The sequence below is a fragment of the Pinus tabuliformis genome, chromosome 4_1 (genome assembly GCF_031772625.1).
Source record: "Pinus tabuliformis cultivar Carrire ecotype Pingquan chromosome 4_1, CPIR1, whole genome shotgun sequence".
NCBI lineage: Eukaryota > Viridiplantae > Streptophyta > Pinopsida > Pinales > Pinaceae > Pinus > Pinus tabuliformis.
This window is the reverse complement of record NC_142303.1, coordinates 455286030-455305131: the sequence shown is the minus strand read 5'-3', so window position 1 is coordinate 455305131 and position 19102 is coordinate 455286030.

The window sequence follows — 19102 nt, the reverse complement described above, 5'->3', positions numbered from 1 at the left end:
TGGCCCCTTGTTTTCCAAGCAAGAACCGATGGTGCTCCCAAGTGGGTGTGGGGGCACAAGGGCATCCTCATGGGTCTCCAAGTGACCTGAAAATGCTTGTAGACCATCTATAAGGGCTAGGATGGTCATGTGAGCCCTCCCTCTGCAGCGGGAGACATCGTCTAGACCCTGAAAAAATCCGCCAAGTGTATGGTGCAAGTATGGAGTCGGTTGGGTATGGTGAACCAGGTGCATTATTCTCATCTAAAAGGTGGAACAAGAGCAATCAATGATCGGTGTTGTGGATCCATGAAGTAATCTATGCTATTGTGGAGGCCCGTCGCTCTCAACGTTCACCCTACAGGTGCCAATGTGGCACTCTGGAGGGCTAGGACCCCGTATAGGGAGACCAAGCCCCAAATGAAGACCCACCTGCAATCCTGCATAAGATCCAATGCATCCCTTTGCCCTCTAATACAACAAGTCATTAGAATAATCAAGTAATAAAGCTTACAATTCATGGGATCAATGGGGCACTTCATGTTGGCATGCCCTTCCATAGTGGGCTTTGGCACGTATAAGTTTCTCCAAGCTCAATAGGGGGTTAACCAAGGACCCTATTAGGTGGTTTCAACCTCTAAAGGGGGTGACATGTTCATGGTACATCCCTTAAGTGGGAGGTGGAAAATGATATAATAATGGAATGGAGTGGGGATCAAGGGAATCATCCAGATCACATGTCAAGGTGCGAGGGTAGCTATAATAAGTGAAGCCCACACCTAGGTATATGATGTTGATTTATGGTAGCATCGAATTGCTCTAAGTCTCAAATTTTCAAGGAGGCTTAGGCACGTGTATTCCAAAGAATCTAGGAAGCGTTTTGGGAAATTCCACCTGGAGACAGTTTTATTAAAATAATTAATTATTTTTAATGGCACCCTAAGTCTAAGCTTAGGAAATTAAAATAATTAATGGGTATTAATCTAAACTGTGGGTGTAACTTGTAAGACGAAGATCGAGTCCAAATGATCAGAGCCATTGATTAGAATCTAATCTAGGTCGTTGGTTCTCAACTAGAATATTATAAGAAGAACATCGAGGGGCATTTAGAAAACAAACTAGAGGCAAATACTCAGTTACCCGAGTAAGATCAATTTTCTCATTGGCCGAAGTTTGATAAGAGAAAATTTAATCAGAGGGAGAGTTGCAGGTGAGAAGGAGAGAGAGAGGGTATCAACATCAGTCTGAAGGTCAGGAGCAGAAGATGCAGAGAAGAGGGAGGACAGTGCAGAGTCTGTGATGCAGAGGAGGGACAGCGCAGAGGCGGTGTGACGCTAGGACTGCACAGTTATCACGCAGGGGCTGACGCAGTGAGATGCGGAGGGGGTAACAGGTCCTCTCCTGGATCAGAAGCTTGTCGAGAAGTGTCTGTAAAATTTCTCTCATAGAATCATCTTCTATTATGCTCGTTGTATCTTGTACATGATATTTTTGTTGAAGAATAATAATAAAACCCTCAAATCTGTTGCATCGATTTTCCCGCATTGGGTTTTTCCGGGGACATTTTTCCAAAAAAAACAGTGTTATTGTTTCTTATTTTCTTTATTGTTCAGTTTCTTGTTTCTGCATTATATTTAATTAAGTGAAGGTTGCAATGTATGTATTTCAATATTTGTCGTAGTAAACTGCAAGTAATTTGTTTAAAGGAATTTAACAAATAGGAGAAATACCATCAGTTTGCTGCAGTAGAAATTCTGGATTAGGAATTTTCACACGGTATCAGAGCTACAGGGGAAACAAGAAGAGCAGTGCCAGAGAACCCAGCGTTGAGCTGAGAAGGAGTCGAATAGTTGCAATAGGCAGCAGTTCGAATCCCAGAAGGATTACGCAATCCAGGCTAGGAAGGTTGAATTTTCGAGGAAGGTCTCTCTCTGAGTGAGTTGAGAGAGAGGTAAGACCTCCAGATCGAAGTTTGCTAGCATCAGAGGGAGCAACGCAATAGATTCAATGAAGAAGAGGTTTTTCTGGTGGGACGCAGTTTTGCTTGCAGCAGTTGCTAGGGCAGGATAGCGTCAGAGATAGTTAGAAAAATAGCACAAAGATGGAAACTCAAGATGTCTCTGAATTATCTTCCGGATTAGAAAAAGAATTCGCATGCTTAGCAAGTTCAGCGTCAGTAGATGTTTCGTACATTGATAGCGGGGCTTCAACCCATATGACTGGAGTACAAGAATATTTCTTGAGCTATCAAGAAGAACAAATCGACCTCCAGATTACTATGGGAAACAGAATGAAGTGTAATGAAGAAGAGGTTTTTCTGGTGGGACACAGTTTTGCTTGCAGCAGTTGTTGGGGCAGGATAGCATCAGAGATAGTTAGAAAAATAGCACAAAGATGGAAACTCAAGATGTCTCTGAATTATCTTCCTGATTAGAAAAAGAATTCACATGCTTAACAAGTTCAGCGTCAGCAGATGTTTGGTACATTGATAGCGGGGCTTCAGCCCATATGACTGGAGTACAAGAATATTTCTAATTTTCTTCAGCTATCAAGAAGAACAAATCGACTTCCAGATTACTATGGGAAACAGAATGAAGTGTACTCTAGTAGGGAGAGGCACCATAGCATTTCAGACGGAAACAAGAACCATCATCCAATCCACCAATGTTCTTATGTGCCCGGGTTAGGAATGAATCTGATTTCAGTGTCCCAGTTACAGGACAATGGATACAATGTATACTTCATTGGAAAGAAATTATACGTCAAACATCCAAGCTAGAATAAGAAGAGACAAATTGGAACTCGAAGCAATAGTCTGTATAGGCTGCAGCTCGAGTCTCCAAAGGCACTGATAGGCAGCAGTCATAATGGTGAAAGGGAACTGAATGAATTATGACACAGGTGAATTGGACACTTACACCATGGAGCACTGAGGATACTCAGAGAGACTGTTACAGGAGTTTTAGTCCTTAGTACAAAGAATGATGATTTATACAGAGGATGCGTACTAGGCAAGTACACTAAAGCAACAATAGAGCAGAATGTGTATTAGGATCGATACACTCATATATTGGTGGTCCAATGTCCACAAGAGCTCGTAGTGGTGGCTTATACTTCGTCACCTTTATTGATGATCACTATAGAGAAACCTAGATCTATTTCTTAAAGACCAAGGATGAAGTCTTTCACCGATTCAGAGAGTTTTAAGGCTCTCGTTGAAAATATGACAAGGAAAAAGATAAAGGTATTGCATTCAAATAATGGTGGATAATATACGGATAAAGACTTTATGTGAAAATTCTATCACTGCAACAACTAATTTATTTTACCTACTTATTTCCCGATAAGTTATTTATGAAAATCCTTCAGTAAACATTAAAATAAATTCTACTGCAGATATCACATCATAATACAAAAACAAACACATGCACAAGAATTAACACATCGACACAAATATTTTGGACAATCAGTCCCCGGAAAAACCCAATGTGGGAAAACCGGTGCAGCAAGGGAGGATTTTATTATTCAACAATTCTTCAGTACAATTGGGTGCCAAACTGGCTTACCCAACAGAGAGAAAATTCTTTAGCACTTCCCCCAGTCTCAGCGTCAGCCTGGCTGACCTCTGCGTAGCTCCCAGACCCTTTGCGTCAGCCCTTGCCTCTCTGCGTCAGCACTAGGCCTCTCTGCGTCACCCATGCATGGCCTCTAGTGGTTGCGCAGTCTGCAACCTCTGCGTCTGCCTGAGAGGCTCTACGTCTGCTTCTCCAAACCTCTGCGTTGTTCCCCTGGTGTTGTTCCCAATTCTCTATTCCGTACTTGCTGCCTCCTGCTGCTCTCCCGACCACTAGTTCGAATTTCCCAACTAACCCTGCTCCAGAAATCAAACTGACTGGTCTCCCACAATGTGGTCTCCAACTGACCCTCGAGCCTCTTCTTATACTTTTCCCGTTAGTCCTTCAACAGCTGAGATTAAATCTCTAATCAACGGCTAAAATTATATTTGGCTTGATCCATGACTTTTGCAACCTTCTAACCCAGTTTTATATTAATATCCATTAATATTTTATTTTTCCTAAGTTTAGACTTAGGAACTCCATTAAAAATATTAATTATTTTAATATCTCCCAAACCGGTTAGAATCTGCCCAAACCATTTCTGAGTCTTGGAGATCTCATGTGCTTTAGCCTCTCCACCAATTTTCATGGCTAGAGCACATCCGATGCTACCCCAAATCAACACTCCCTCTTAGCAAGGACTATGCTCTAGTAATACTCCACACTGAGCATTACTCTGATCATACGGCATCAGTACCTGTGCTGATGCTAAGCCTCCTTGCCCAACATCCTCTGCACTGTTGCATCCTGTACTGCTGCCCATGGCTCTATCACTGCCACTGCTACATCTGTACTGCAGCTCCCTCTGCATCCGTGCTGCTGCTGGTCCTTCTTCCCAACACTGCATCTACACTGCAAACTCCCCCTCATCATGTTGCATCGTGCTACTGCTGACTACTACTGCACTGCAACATCATATCGATTTCTGCTACTGAAATGGATTCTTTATCATCCCCATCTTCTCCCTGAAATAATCAAGCTTGGTTCTCCCAAGGGCCTTGATAAGGATGTCTGCCACCTGTTCTCCTGTAGGAGTGTAGCTCAATTATACAACTCCTTGTTGGACACAGTCTTTGACAAAGTGACACCGGATATCAATATGTTTTGACCGATCGTGAAACACTGGATTCTCAGAGAGCTTGATGCAACTATGATTATCGCACATGATCCTGGTCGCCTCCATCTTTCTTCTGAATAGGTTCACAAGAAATTTTCTAAGCCATATGGCCTCGCACGAAGCTGTGTTTGCGGCCATATATTCTACCTCAATTGAGCTCAGAGCCACGGATTTTTGTTTCCTATTGCACCACGAGGTCATTCCTGATCCAATGTTGAAACAGTACCCAAAGGTAATTTTCCGATCCACTGAACTTCCTGCCTAATCTGCATCAGTAAACCCACTCAATTTGATATCCTTACCCCTAGTCTACAAGAGTCCATAATCGACAGTTCCCTATAAATACTTGAGAACATGTTTGGCCACTGCCTAGTGCGCCCTCTTCGGCTCCACCATGAATTGACGGAGGGTGTTGACAGCGTAGCAAATGTCTGGCCTAGTATTGACCAGATACATCAGGGACCCTATGAGCTGCCTGTATAAGGTGGGATCAATATCTTTGTCTTCTGATGCATCAATATTCTTCCAGTTGGTTATCATTGGAGTAGCCATGGGTCTACAAACCTCCATCCTGAATATCTTGAAGGTTTCTGTAGCATATCTCCCTTGCCCAAGGAAGATCCCCCCCTTTTGTTGCCAAACTTCCAACCCCAGAAAATAATGCATTCGTCCCAAATCCTTCATGTCAAACTCTGTGGCTAGATTCTTCTTGCAGTCCCGTATGAGCCTGGATGATCCTGTCAGGAAGAAATCATCCACATATAATACTAAGATTAGAGGCTCATTCTCTACAACCAGATAGTATAGATTTGGATCTACGTCACTCTTGACAAATCCCATTTTCTGCAAGTAGCCATCGATTCGTCCATACCACGCTCTAGGTGCCTGTTTCAGCCCATACAAGGCTTTCTTCAATCTGCATACATGAGACTTCTTCTCATGTGTCTCAAAGCCCTCTAGTTGTTCAATGTATACCTCTTCTTCTATCACACCATTCAGAAATTCCGTTTTGACATCCATCTAATGAATCTCCCAACCCATTTGTGTTGCAAGAGATATCACAATTCTAATAGATGTATACCTGGCTACCGGGGCAAAGGTCTCTTCGCAGTCAATTCCTTCCTTCTGAGCATACCCCTTAGCCACAAACTTGGCCTTTTATTTCTCAAAACTACCGTTTGCAGTGTATTTAATCTTGTAGATCCATCTCGAACCTACCACTGATCTGTCTTGAGGCCTTGGCACTACCTCCCAGACATTGTTCACCATTATGGAGTTGTACTCCTCTACCATCGCATTCAGCCAAACCTAATGTTGAGCTGCTTCCTGAAAACTGGCAGGCTACCCATCCTGAGCTACTAATGCTTGATATCTATTTGGTTGTTTTCGCTCCCTCTTATTGTTCCTTGGCACACCAATGAAGTCCTCTGCATCTCGCAGAATCTGACGAAGTTCCCTGCTCGTGCTTCCTCTGCCATCAGGTGCTTCTGATAGCTGCTCCTCATCCTTTGATTCTTCGTGACCCAAGGAAGAATTTTTTTCTTCCGTTGGTTGAAGAGGTTTGACCAACGGTACCTCTTTTGACTAATCCTCGGAAGGCATTTCTCGAGATTTTCTGAAAGTCTTGTCTTCCATGAACTTCACATCTCGTTGAACTACTACCTTCCTGCTCCCTGGAAAATAGATTTGGTATGCCTTAGCATCCTCGCTATATCCCACTAGATATCCTTTCTCTGCAGTTTGATCCATCTTCTTCCTCTTTTCCTCGGGTATGCAGCAATATGCTAAGCTCCCAAATATCCTGAAACCACTGACTTCAGGCGTCTTCCCTGTGAAGTCTTTCTCTGGAGTAATCTTGCCCAATGCCCGATGAGGAGTTCTATTCTGAACATAGACTGTTGTGTTGCATGCTTCTGCCCACAGGAATTTTGACATATCCTGATCATACATCATGGCCCTAACTTCTTCTACAATAGTCTTGTTCTTTCTTTCTGCTACTCCATTCTGCTCCGGATTGTACGGCACTGTCCACTCTCTTTTGATGCCCTGCTTAGCACAAAAATCAGTGAAGTCCTTATCGACATACTCTCCACCATTATCTAAGAGCAAAACTTTTATTTTCTTCCTAGTCAAATTCTCCACTAGAGCCTTGAACTCTTTGAATCGACAGAAAACCTTGTCCTTGGTTTTCAGAAAATAAATCCAAGTTTTCCTTGAGTGGTCATCAATGAAGGTAAGGAAGTACTCGACACCACTAAGAGCTTTAGTGGACATGGGTCCACAGATATCTGAGTGTATCAATTCTAGTACACTCTTGGCCCTATTTTTACTTCTAGGAAATGTTAACTTGGCATACTTTCCTAGAGCACATCCTCTGCATACATCATCTCGTTCCGTACTAAGATCTGGAACTCCTGTTATAGTGCTCCTGAGAATTCTCAGAGCCCCATGGTGCAAATGTCCCATTCTTTTGTGCCATAGTTCGTTCAAATCCTTGTCTCCATCACTGCCTATTAGTGCCATTGGTGATTCTAGTGGTAGTCTGTACAACCTATTACTTTTGATCCCGAACTGCACTTTCTTTTTCAAGCTCGGGTGTTTGACGTATACTTTCTCCTTGATAAAAAAAACATCATAGCCTTTGCCTTGTAGTTACGACACGGAAAGTAAGTTCATCCCTAATCCTGGTACATGCAGCACATTGGTGGCACGGAACTGCTCTCCCGTTTTTGTTTTAAAAACTGCAGCATAATGGAGTAGCAGAGCGGAACAATAGAACTATTGTTAGGGCAGAAAAATCTATGTTGTATGATCAAAGCTTGCCTAGATTCTTATGGGCAAAGGCTTGCAACACAACAGTATATATCCAGAATAGAACTCTTCATAGAGCATTGGGGAAGAGATTGCCCGAAGGTGTCTTCACAGGGAAGAAGCCGGAAGTAAGTCATCTCAGGATATTTGGAAGCGTGGCATATTGTCACATTCCAGACGAAAAGCGCCGTAAACTAGATCACACTACAGAAAAGGGGTACCTCGTAGGGTATAGCAAGACCTCAAAGGCATACAGAATCTACATTCCTAACAGCAGGAAGATTGTAGTGAGACATGATGCGAAGTTCATGGAAGATAGAGCTTTCAAGAAATCTCGAGAGATGCCAGCAAAAGGTCAGTGAATAGATGTTCCATTAGTCCAGCAATAGCAGGGGCAGCAAGGAGGACAGGTAGGAGGACAGACACCTGGATTGACTACAGTGACCAGTACCAGCATTTCCCCAGAAGATGGAAATCCAAATAGTTCTCAGCAGATGGAACGACAGGACTAGGAGGAGGAGTTTATTGAGCCTCCCACCGCCAATGGTAGAACCAGCAGGGAAGTACGACAGACGCTGAGGGACAAAAAGGAGTTTGTTGGAGCTCCTAGAACCGAGAAGAGGCAGTGTAGACAGCCTGACAGATACCAAGCCTTGGTAGCACAGGTTGAAGAACCCTCTAGCTTTCAGGAAGTCGTTCAACACCAAGTTTGGGTGGATTCCATGGTAGAAGAGTATAGTTCTATCATCACGAATGATGCTTGGGAAATAGTACCTAGACCAGAGGATAGATCAGTTGTCGGATCAAGGTGTATCTACAAGATCAAGTATGCTGCAGATGGCAGTATAGAGAAGTACAAGGCTAGGTTCGTGGCAAAAGGGTATGCACAGAAAGAAGGTGTTGGGATTTCTAAGTCTATCCGTTAGAAATTCTTCCTGTACTATCTGATTTATTTCTTCCTAATTGTTCACTTGCTTAACAATTTATTTACCATGTAAATACTAAAAATAAATACAAGTACAATATCAACGAATATAGATCATCTACTGAAAGAAACAAGCACACAACTGACACCGTTGTTTTTGGACTAATGTCCCTGGAAAAACCCAATGTGGGAAAACCAGTGCAGCTATCAGAGGGTTTTTTATTATTAAGCAGTTTCAGAATACAATCTAGGTGCCAGAAATGGCTCACCCAACAAAAAATTCCCTCGGCAGTAGTACCTCTCAGTCGGAGACAAATATTTCGGCTAAATCATCGGATGAATGATCCCATAGCAACACTCAACACTTCTGCTGCTCTCTGACACCCTGATAGGGACTGCATCACCGTATCCAGCTCTCCAGCTCCAATCTGTCCCACGAAATCTCCCAACGTCAGCCTCTAGGGTTTGCGTCAGCCTCTCTGGCCCAGCGTCAGCCTATTTGGCCTAACGTCAGCCTCTCGAGGCTTTGCATCAGCCTCTGGAGCATCTACGTCTCCCACGCTGGCCCTCCTCAGGCTCTGCGCAGTTGTTGGCTGCCTCTGCGTGGCCTCTAGCTAGCTCTACGTCAACCCTCTCCCGGCTTCTGCGCTGATGCCCCCGGTACTATCTCTGCCTCTCTGGTACTGTATTCACTACCCCTCAACTACAACTCTGATCACTCCTTCGATTTCCTCAGCAAGCCCTGCCCCAGAAAATCGAATTCTTGATCAACTCGGTGTATCCTCCAATTGACCCTCAAGCCTCCTCTTATACTTTTCTCGTTGGTCCATCAACGACCGAAATTAAATATCTAATCAACGACTAAGATTAGATTTGGCTTGATCCATGACTTTTGGACCATTCTAACTCAGTTTTATATTAATTCACATTAATATTTTATTTTTCCTAAGTTTAGACTTAGAAACTCCATTAAAAAAATTAATTATTTTAATATCTCCCAAACTGGATAGGTTCTGCCCAAACCATTTTTGGGTCTTCGAGATCGCATGTGCTTTAGCCTCTCCACCAATTTTAGTGGCTAGATCACATCCGATGATACCCCAAATCAACAAAAGGAATAGACTATGAAGAGACCTTCGCCTCAGTAGCCCAATATACCTCTATCAGATTTGTTATATCCCTAGCAGCTCAAATGGGATGGGAGATTCACCAGATGGATGTCAAGACATCATTTTTGAATGGGGTGATAGAAGAAGAGGTGTATATAGAACAACCCGAAGGCTTCGAAACACATGAAAAGAGAACTCATGTGTGCATATTAAAGAAAGCCCTGTATGGGTTCAAGTAGGCACCCAGAGCATGGTATGGTCGAATTGATAGTTACTTGCAACAGTTGGGATTTGTCAAGAGTGATGCTGATCCCAATCTATACTATTTAATGGTAGAGAATGAGCCACTTATTCTAGTATTATATGTGGATGACTTGTTTTTAACAAGGTCATCTAGGCTCATACAGGACTGCAAGAAGAATCTTGAAGCAGAATTCAACATGAAGGATATGGGGTTGATGCATTATTTTCTAGGGTTGGAAGTTTGGGAAAATAATGGAGAGATCTTTCTCGGGCAAGGAAGATATGCTACAAAAATCCTAAAGAGATTCAGAATGCAGGATTGTCAACCCATGACCACTCCCATGATTACCAACTGGAAGAAAATAGATTCATCAGGGGACAAAGAGGTGGACCCCACCTTGTACAGACAACTCATTGGGCCGCTCATGTATCTGGTCAACACTAGGCCAGAGATTTGCTTCGCTGTCAACACCCTTAGTCAGTTCATGGTGGAACCGAAAGGGTGCATTGGGCAGCAGCTAGGCAAATTCTGAGGTATGTGCGTGGAATATGGGTTAAGACACTCCCGAGGGGATGATGTCAGTTTGAATGGGTTCACAGATGCAGATTGGACAGGTAGTTCAGTAGACCGGAAAAGTACCTCTGGGTACTGCTTCAATGTTGGATCAAGAATGCTCTCTTGGTGTAGCAGAAAGCATAAGTCAATAGCTCTGAGCTCAATAGAAGTTGAATATATGGCAACCAGCACAGCTACGTGCAAAGCTATATGGCTTAGGAAACTGCTTGTGAGTTTGTTCAGAAAAATGATGGAAGCGACCAGGATTTATTGCGATAATCAGAGTTGTATCAAACTCTTTGAAAATCCAGTATTTCATGATTGGTCGAAACACATTGATATCAGATGTCACTTCATCAGATACTATGTTCAGCATGGGGTGGTACAGCTGCAGTATGTCCCCATAGGAGATCAAGTAGTAGACGTACTCACAAAGGCTCTAGGAAGAGCTAAGTTCATTCAGTTCAAAGAGCAGATGGGTATGGTAGAGAATTCGTTTCAGTAGCAGAAACAGGTAATTTCTCAATTACAGTGGCAGGGAATGAGAGAGAGTTGCAGTACAAATGCAGTGTTGACAGTGGCAGGGTCAGCAATAGTATAGATGCAACATTTGTGCAGTAGTTGGTGGGCAATGATGTCACACACCAGTAGTGCAAAGGGAGATATTAAAGAACAAGGTGATGCTTTTGCAGGTCGCATTGTTAGAGCACATTCCTCGCTAAGAAGGAGTGTTTATTTCTAGTAGCATCGGATGTGCTTTAAGTCTCAAATTTTGATGGGATGCTTGGACACATGTATTCAAAAGAACCCAGAAAGCGTTTTTGGAAATTCCACTCGAAGATAGTTTTATTAAAATAATTAATTACTTTTAATGGGACTCTAAATCTAAACTTAGGAAATTAAAATAATTAATGGGTATTAATCTAAACTGTGGGTGTAACTTCTAGAAGAAAACGAAGATCAAGTCTAAATTATCTGAGCCTCTGATTAGAATCTAATCTGTGTCATTGGTTCTCAATTGGAAGATTATAAGAACATCCAGTGGCATTTGGAAAACACACTAGAGGCTAATACTCAGTTACCCGAGTAAGATCGATTTTCTCATTGGTCGAAATTCGGCAACAGAAAATCGAATCAGAGGGATGTGAAAATTTCTAAATCAAACAAGTCAAAAATCCCACTGCAGAAGACTGATTTACATCACCTACTTGTATTCTTCATTTAACAAGTTAGTTTTAGAAATGTTCAGAAAATATTAATGTAAATACACTGCAACCTACACCACTATACAGATCAAGAACTAAAAAATAAACGAGACAATCACGCAAAGGACACACTTCTTTTTGGACTAAACATCCCCGGAAAAACCCAATGCGGGAAAACTGGTGCAGTAGCTCTGAGGGTTTTCTATTATTAAGCAGAAGTTCCGAATAAAAATGTTGGTTGCCCTCTCGACAAACCAGTGACAAAGAAATACAATGGCAGAGAACCTGAGTGAGTTTTACCTCACTGCACCAAGCAGAATCTGGCTGATTCGGCAACAAAACTGGCTGGCCCCGACTACAACTTCGCTACCCCTTCGCAGTAACTGTGTGGGCCTACGTGGAGCTCTTTGAGGCTCTGCGTCAGCACTTCTTCCTACTCCGTCAGCTTTCCCGGATGTTCCAGTAGCTCCCCAGCTTTCTGCGTCGAAGGCAGCACTTCCTTTGCGCTAGCCCTCCTGGCTCCGCATCAAGGATACATGGGCCCAGACTAGCCCGACATCAACTCTCCCGGCTACTGCGCTGCCTCCACAAGTTTCTCTCTGCCTCTCTGTCAGTATTCCCGAACTATCACTGCTCTCAGCTACTAGATCTCCCCAATCGATTTTCCTCCTGAGAACTTCTCACCTCAGAAAATCGATTTCCTCAATCTCTCTGTGTGTATTCTCCAACTGACCCCAAGCCTCCATTTATACTTTTCCTGTTGAGAAATCAACAACTAAGATTAAGTCTCTAATAAACGGCTAAGATTAAATTAGACTTGATCCTCATCTCTTAGAAGCTTCTCACCCATATTTTCATTAATACCCATTAATATTTTAATTTTCTTAAGTTTAGACTTAGGAACCCCATTAAAAATATTAATTATTTTAATAAAATACAATCCGGGTGGAATTTCACCAAACGATTTCCTAGCCTTGGAGATCTCATGTGTTCTAGCCCCTCCACAAAATTTCGGAGCTAGAGCACATTCGATGCTACCCAAAAATCAACACTCCCTCTTAGCGAAGAATGTGCTCTAGCAATACTTCCCAGCAGAAATATCACACTGATCCATGACATCGGTCCTTTACGCTGCTGATGCTCGGCCTACTGCCCCTCATCCACTACACTACTGCAATCTGTACTGCTGCCCATGACACTGCCATTGTCACTGCTACATTTGTACTGCAGCTCCCTCTCAATATGCTGCATCATGCTACCCATAGCACTGCCACTGCTAACTGTTGCACTGCAACTTAGTTGCTGAGAAGTAAGCAACTGAAAAGTCACCCAAAAGCTGACATGTTGGTCAATCTTGATACCCCGTGATGTTGAAGCTACCTCGGCTGCTAATCTGTGCTTACCCTCTAATGCTATTGCGCTGTCGTTGTATCTGCTTTGTGCCTCTCGCACTGCTCAACACTCTACTGCACTACTTCAGACTTTGGCACTCTAACTCTGCCACTATTGCTCCATCATCCCTCGCACCAACTGACTCTTGTCATTATGCTACTGTCATTAAGGGCTCCCATATCCGTATGTGATCCAAGAGTTTGGGTACCTCAAGGATCCTGTCCGCTTGTGTAGTCATCTCGGCTACAGCTCAATATCGCCCCACCTCTTCTCTAGAGGTGCATGAGCACTCATGGCGCAATCATCATCATCGTCTTCTTCGTCAACTTGCGCTAGAGCAACCTTTGAGTCAAACTTCTCTTCTTTTCCCTTCTTCCAAGGGCACTGTGTGGCGAAATGTCCCATTTCTCCACATCTGAACCATCTGACTTTGGATATGTCTTTTTTTTCCCTCTTTTGCTGCCCTTGTTGTCCCGCTGATGCGAGAGCTACATCCTCCTCTTCCTCCTTCTTGGCTCTGATCCCTTTCCTGTTGCTTCCCGCCTTGGTCAACTCTCTGATCTCTTCTTGTCAAAGAGCTACCCACATCTCCTCCCAACTGGGGAAAGAAGCCCTGCCCAAAATGCTTTGGACAAAGGTTTCCCAGTCTTCATTTACTGCATTCAGGGAAGTCCTAACCATGAATTCAGGATCTGGTGTAGACCCTAGGGAAGTTAGCTGGTCTCGGATCCCTTGCAACTGGAGAAGGGATCGATTTCTTCTCCCTTCTGCATCGAAAACTGTCTCCGCCGACTCTCAAGCAACATCTTCTGCTGAACGGAAGTTCCCTCATACAAAGTGGTCAAGGCCTCCCACATTTCCCTTGTTGTGTCCTCAGCAATGTGTGGGATCACATGATCCTTGACCTCGTCTAAGATCATGCACTTCGCTTTAGCCTGAGCTTCCTCGTACTTCTTGAGAGGATCAACATCAACCGGAACAGCAACAGTCTTCAAGGCATAATCCTTGATGCGATTGTTGTCCAAAAATGCTAGGATCCTAGCCTTCCAGATGACAAAGTTGGATGCTCCATCCAACCTGTCCTGATCCCTTAGTCCATTAACTGCCATCTCTACTCAAATGAGTGTCAAACTGGTTCTCTTCTCCCTCTTTCGTTGCTGCCCCAGCAAAACTCGGATATAGATTTCTTTGGTGCTAGAAATCCTCTAAGGAACAAGCTCCCTCTGAAATTCGATTTCCTTCACGGAAATCCTTCTACCAACAACTGACGAACCACCCCTCTTTGATTTCTCTTTGCTATTGCTCAGCACTGGATCTAGATTTCTTGGCAACAAATCTTCTGAGGAACCGATTCCCTCTACTTTTCTTCTACCCCACTAGGTATTGTTATGCACCAACAGAATCAGCACCCCACCAGCACCTCCAAATGAAGTCTGTGTTGCACCACTAGCCCCAGCAACTGGAAAAAAAAGACACAACAATCTCTGTGCTGGCCCAACAATCACTGCGCTGCCCTCTGCAGCTACAACGTCACACAAACAAGCTGATGCAGGCTCTACGTGAACCTCCCTTGGTGACTGTGTCACCCCTCCTCTGCTCTCTCGGCTAAAAATTGCACTCTCTCGGGACAGTTGTCTTCTGCACAGATTCTCCTCTGTCCTTTCGCTGATGGCTTCAGTACTCGATCTGCAATCGTTCTGATACCATGTGAAAATTTTTGAATTGAACAAGTCAGAAATCCTACTGCAGAACACTGATTTGCATCACCTACTTGTATTCTTCATTTAACAAGTTATTTTCAGAAATGTTCAGATAATATTAATGTAAATACACTGCAGCCTACACCACTATACAAATCAAGGACTGAAAAATAAATGAGACAATCATGCAAAGGACACACTTATTTTTGGACTAAACGTCCCCGGATAAACCCAATGCGGGAAAACTGATGAACAGCTCTGAGGGTTTTCTATTATTAAGCAAAAGTTCCAAATACAAATGTTGGTTGCCCTCCTGGAAAATCAGTGACAGAGAAATACAATGGCGGAGAACCTGAGTGAGTTTTACCTCACTTCACCCGGCAGAATCCGGCTGATCTGGCAACAAAACTGGTTGGCCCCGGCTACAACTTCACTACCCCTTCGCAGTAACTACATGGGCCTACATGGAGCTCTCCGTGGCTCTGCGTCAGCAGTTATGCCTACTGCATCAGCTTTCCCGGCTATTCCGGCAGTTTCTAGTAGCTCCTTGACTTTCTGCATGGAAGGTAGCTCTTCCTCTGCATTGGCCCTCCTAGCTTTGCGTCAACGCTGCGTGGGCAAAGACTAGCCCAGCAACATCTCTCCCAGCTACTGCGCTGCCTCCACAAGTTTCTCTCCGCCTCTCTGTCAATATTCCTGAACTATCACTGCCCCTCAGCTGCAAGATCTCCCCAATGGATTTTCCTCCTGAAAACTTCTCACCTCAAAAAATCGATTTCCTCAATCTTTCTGTGTGTATTCTCCAACTGACCCCAAGCCTCCATTTATACTTTTCCTGTTGAGAAACCAGCGGTCGAGATTAAGTCTCTAATCAATGGCTAAGATTAAATTAGACTTTATCCTCATCTCTTAGAAGCTTCTCACCCATATTTTCATTAATACCCATTAATATTTTAATTTTCCTAAGTTTAGACTAAGGAACCCCATTAGAAAATATTAATTATTTTACTAAAATACAATCCGGGTGGAATTTCACCAAAAGATTTTTGGGTCTTGGAGATCTCATATGTTCTAGCACCTCCACAAAATTTCGGAGCTAGAGCACATCCAATGCTGCCCAAAATCAATGAGGGAGAGTTGTAGGTGAGAAGGAGCGAGAGGGAATCAGCGTCAGTCTGAAGGTCAGGAGCAGAAGACGCAAAGCAGAGGGAGGACAACGCAGAGTTTGTGACGCAGAGGGACAGCGCAAAGGCAGTGTGATGTTGGGACTGCACAGTTCTCACGCAGGGGCTGGCTGCAAGATCTCCCCAATCGATTTTCCTCCTGAGAACTTCTCACCTCAGAAAATCGATTTCCTCAATCTCTCTGTGTGTATTCTCCAACTGACCCCAAGCCTCCATTTATACTTTTCCTGTTGAGAAATCAACGACCGAGATTAAGTCTCTAATCAATGGCTAAGATTAAATTAGACTTGATCCTCGTCTCTTAGAAGCTTCTCACCCATATTTTCATTAATACCCATTAATATTTTAATTTTCCTAAGTTTAGACTAAGGAACCCCATTAGAAAATATTAATTATTTTACTAAAATACAATCTGGGTGGAATTTCACCAAACGATTTTTGGGGCTTGGATATCTCATGTGTTCCAACCCCTCCACAAAATTTCGGAGCTAGAGCACATCCGATGCTACCCAAAATCAACAAGGGAGAGTTGTAGGTGAGAAGGAGAGAGAGGGTATCAGCATTAGTCTGAAGGTCAAGAGCAAAAAACGGAGAGCAGAGGGAGGACAACACGAGTTTGTGACGCAGAGGGACAATGCAAAGGCAGTGTGACGTTGGAACTGCACAGTTCTCGCGCAGGGGTTGGCGCAGTGAGACGCAGAGGGGGCAGCAGTTCCTCTCCTGTATCAGAAACTCGTCGAGAAGTGTCTGTAAAATTTCTCACAAAGAATCCTCTTCTATTCTACTGGTTGTATCTTGTACATGAGATTTTTGTTGAAGAATAATAATAAAACCCTCAGATTTGCTGCACCGGTTTTCCCGCATTGGGTTTTTTCTGGGGACATTTGTCCAAAAATAACGGTGTTATTGTTTTGTATTTTCTTTCTTGTTCAGTTTCTTGTTTCCGCATTATATTTAATTAAGTGAAGGCTGCAGTGTATGTATTTCAATATTTGTCGTAGTACACTGCAAGTTATTTGTTTAAAGAAATTTAACAAATAGGAGAAATATCATTAGTTGCTGCAATAGGAATTCCAGATTAGGAATTTTCACATATGAGTGTAGAAGGGAGAAAATCATGGTACATGAGTTACTCCGACCTTTGTTTTTACACTCTTCTTCGTATGCATTTTGTCTTTGATTGACTTTTCTTCATAACTGCTCGAGGCCCCAGGGGGTGGAGAGCATGATGTGTAATATGTAGCAGTAGATACCCCTTTAAGGTGGGGTAGTTCATCGCCCACCAAGGTTTGGGACAATCATGGGTTTCTTAATGATGGAGAAGGCTCATCTTGGGCCCATAGGAACTAGGGTGACGACCATGGAAAAGGGGTAGAGCTCTTATTTGGAAAACAACAAATAATTCGCAACTGCAATTTTCACCAGATTAAATTCTGCAGAAGATAAACTGGAAACTGAGAAAATACTAGCACACAAACAAAAATTTGACACATTTATTTTTGGACAAATGTCCCCGAAAAAAACCAACTTGGGAAAACCGGTGCAGTAGATGAGGGTTTTATATTATTATGGAGCAATGAAATTCTGAGTATGGAGTAGTGAAATTTTGAGTACAATCTATGGATGCCCAACTGGCAATCCAATCAGCAAAATAAATTGGTCGTAATATATGTGAGGCAAATACCTCAACACCACGCCTGATCTTTCTCTGATAACTGACAAACCTGTCTAGTCGTACAACCTTTGCGTGAGCCTCTGCGTAGTGCTTGCGCATACCCCAACTCGCTAAGCCCGGAACTGCAAGAAAAATGGCGTTCTGGTTGACTCTGCCTCTAGGAGAAATGTGCTTGGCCTGTTGCAGAAATTTCGGACCAACAACAATTGAATTTCTCTCTCCTTCAGCAAAGTCGATCGCCCTCTGAAGCCTTTTGCGTTGCCTTTGCACACCTCCACTTCGAAATGCGGTCCTTTTGTTGCTAACTCTCCGAATCTGGAAAAACTTTCCTCTAGGCTCACTGTCCCTACCCCTCTCTGTCTTTGCTTCCTTCTTTGGCTCGAGCTCTTCCAACAACTATCATTGCTCTCTGTAAATCGATCTACCCAAGGAAATCGATCTCTACGTGTGTTATCCATCTATCGATCGACTTCTTATAATCTTCTATTGGGACTCCAATGGCCAAGATTAAAACTTAATCAAGGGCCAATATCATATCTAGGTTGATCCGTGTGAGTTTTTATATGATTCACACCTGATCTCAATTAATACTGATTAATTAACCCCTTTTTCTAAGTTTAGATTTAGGAATATTTAAAAATAGGCTAATAATCTAATTGAGACATTTCTAGGTGGAATTTATAGAAACAATTGTTGGGTTATGGAGAACTCCTACGTTTTAGCCTCTCCATAAAGTTTGGACACTAGAACACCTCTGATGCTACAAAAACTAACACTCACTCTTAGCGAGGAAGGTGTTCTAGTGTTGCACCACTGCTACAACACCCTATCTCTATATCACCCTTTGTCACGTTGCTGATGTCTGGCCACTGTGACTGTCTGCCACTGCCCACCAACCACTACGCAACTCTGATGCTACATTTGTGTTGTTGCTGACACTGCTATACTGCTACCAACTCTACATCTGCAATGCAACTCCCTCTCAATTGTTGTTGTTGCTACTGCAACTAGTGCAACTGAGAAGCATCCAAAATACTGAATCAACTGTATCTCTGTGCTACATCTTTCAAGCAAGAATGTTAGTTTTACAAATGTGTTGCATGTGTCAAGTTTGGGTATGAAACTAATGTCAGTATCTGCACTATAGAAGAGGTATGATGTTTACTTCGTGGCGTAGAAGGTGTTCATCAAACACCAAAGCTGGAAGAAGGTCAAACACCTCTGATGCTACAAAAACTAACACTCACTCTTAGTGAGGAAGGTGTTCTAGTGTTGCAACACTGCTACAACACCCTGTCTCTGTATCACCCTTTGTCACGCTGCTGATGTCTAGCCACTGTGATTGTCTGCCACTGCCCACCAACCACTACGCAACTCTGATGCTACATTTGTGTTGTTGTTGACACTGCTATACTGTTGCCAACTCTGCATCTGCACTGCAACTCCTTCTCAATTGTTGTAGCTGCTACTGCAACTAGTGCAACTGAGAAGCATCCAAAATACTGAATCAACTGTATCTCTATGCTACATCTGTCCCCGAGTATCTAGCTGCTACTTGCCTCTGCACTGTCCACTGGGAATTTGTGTTG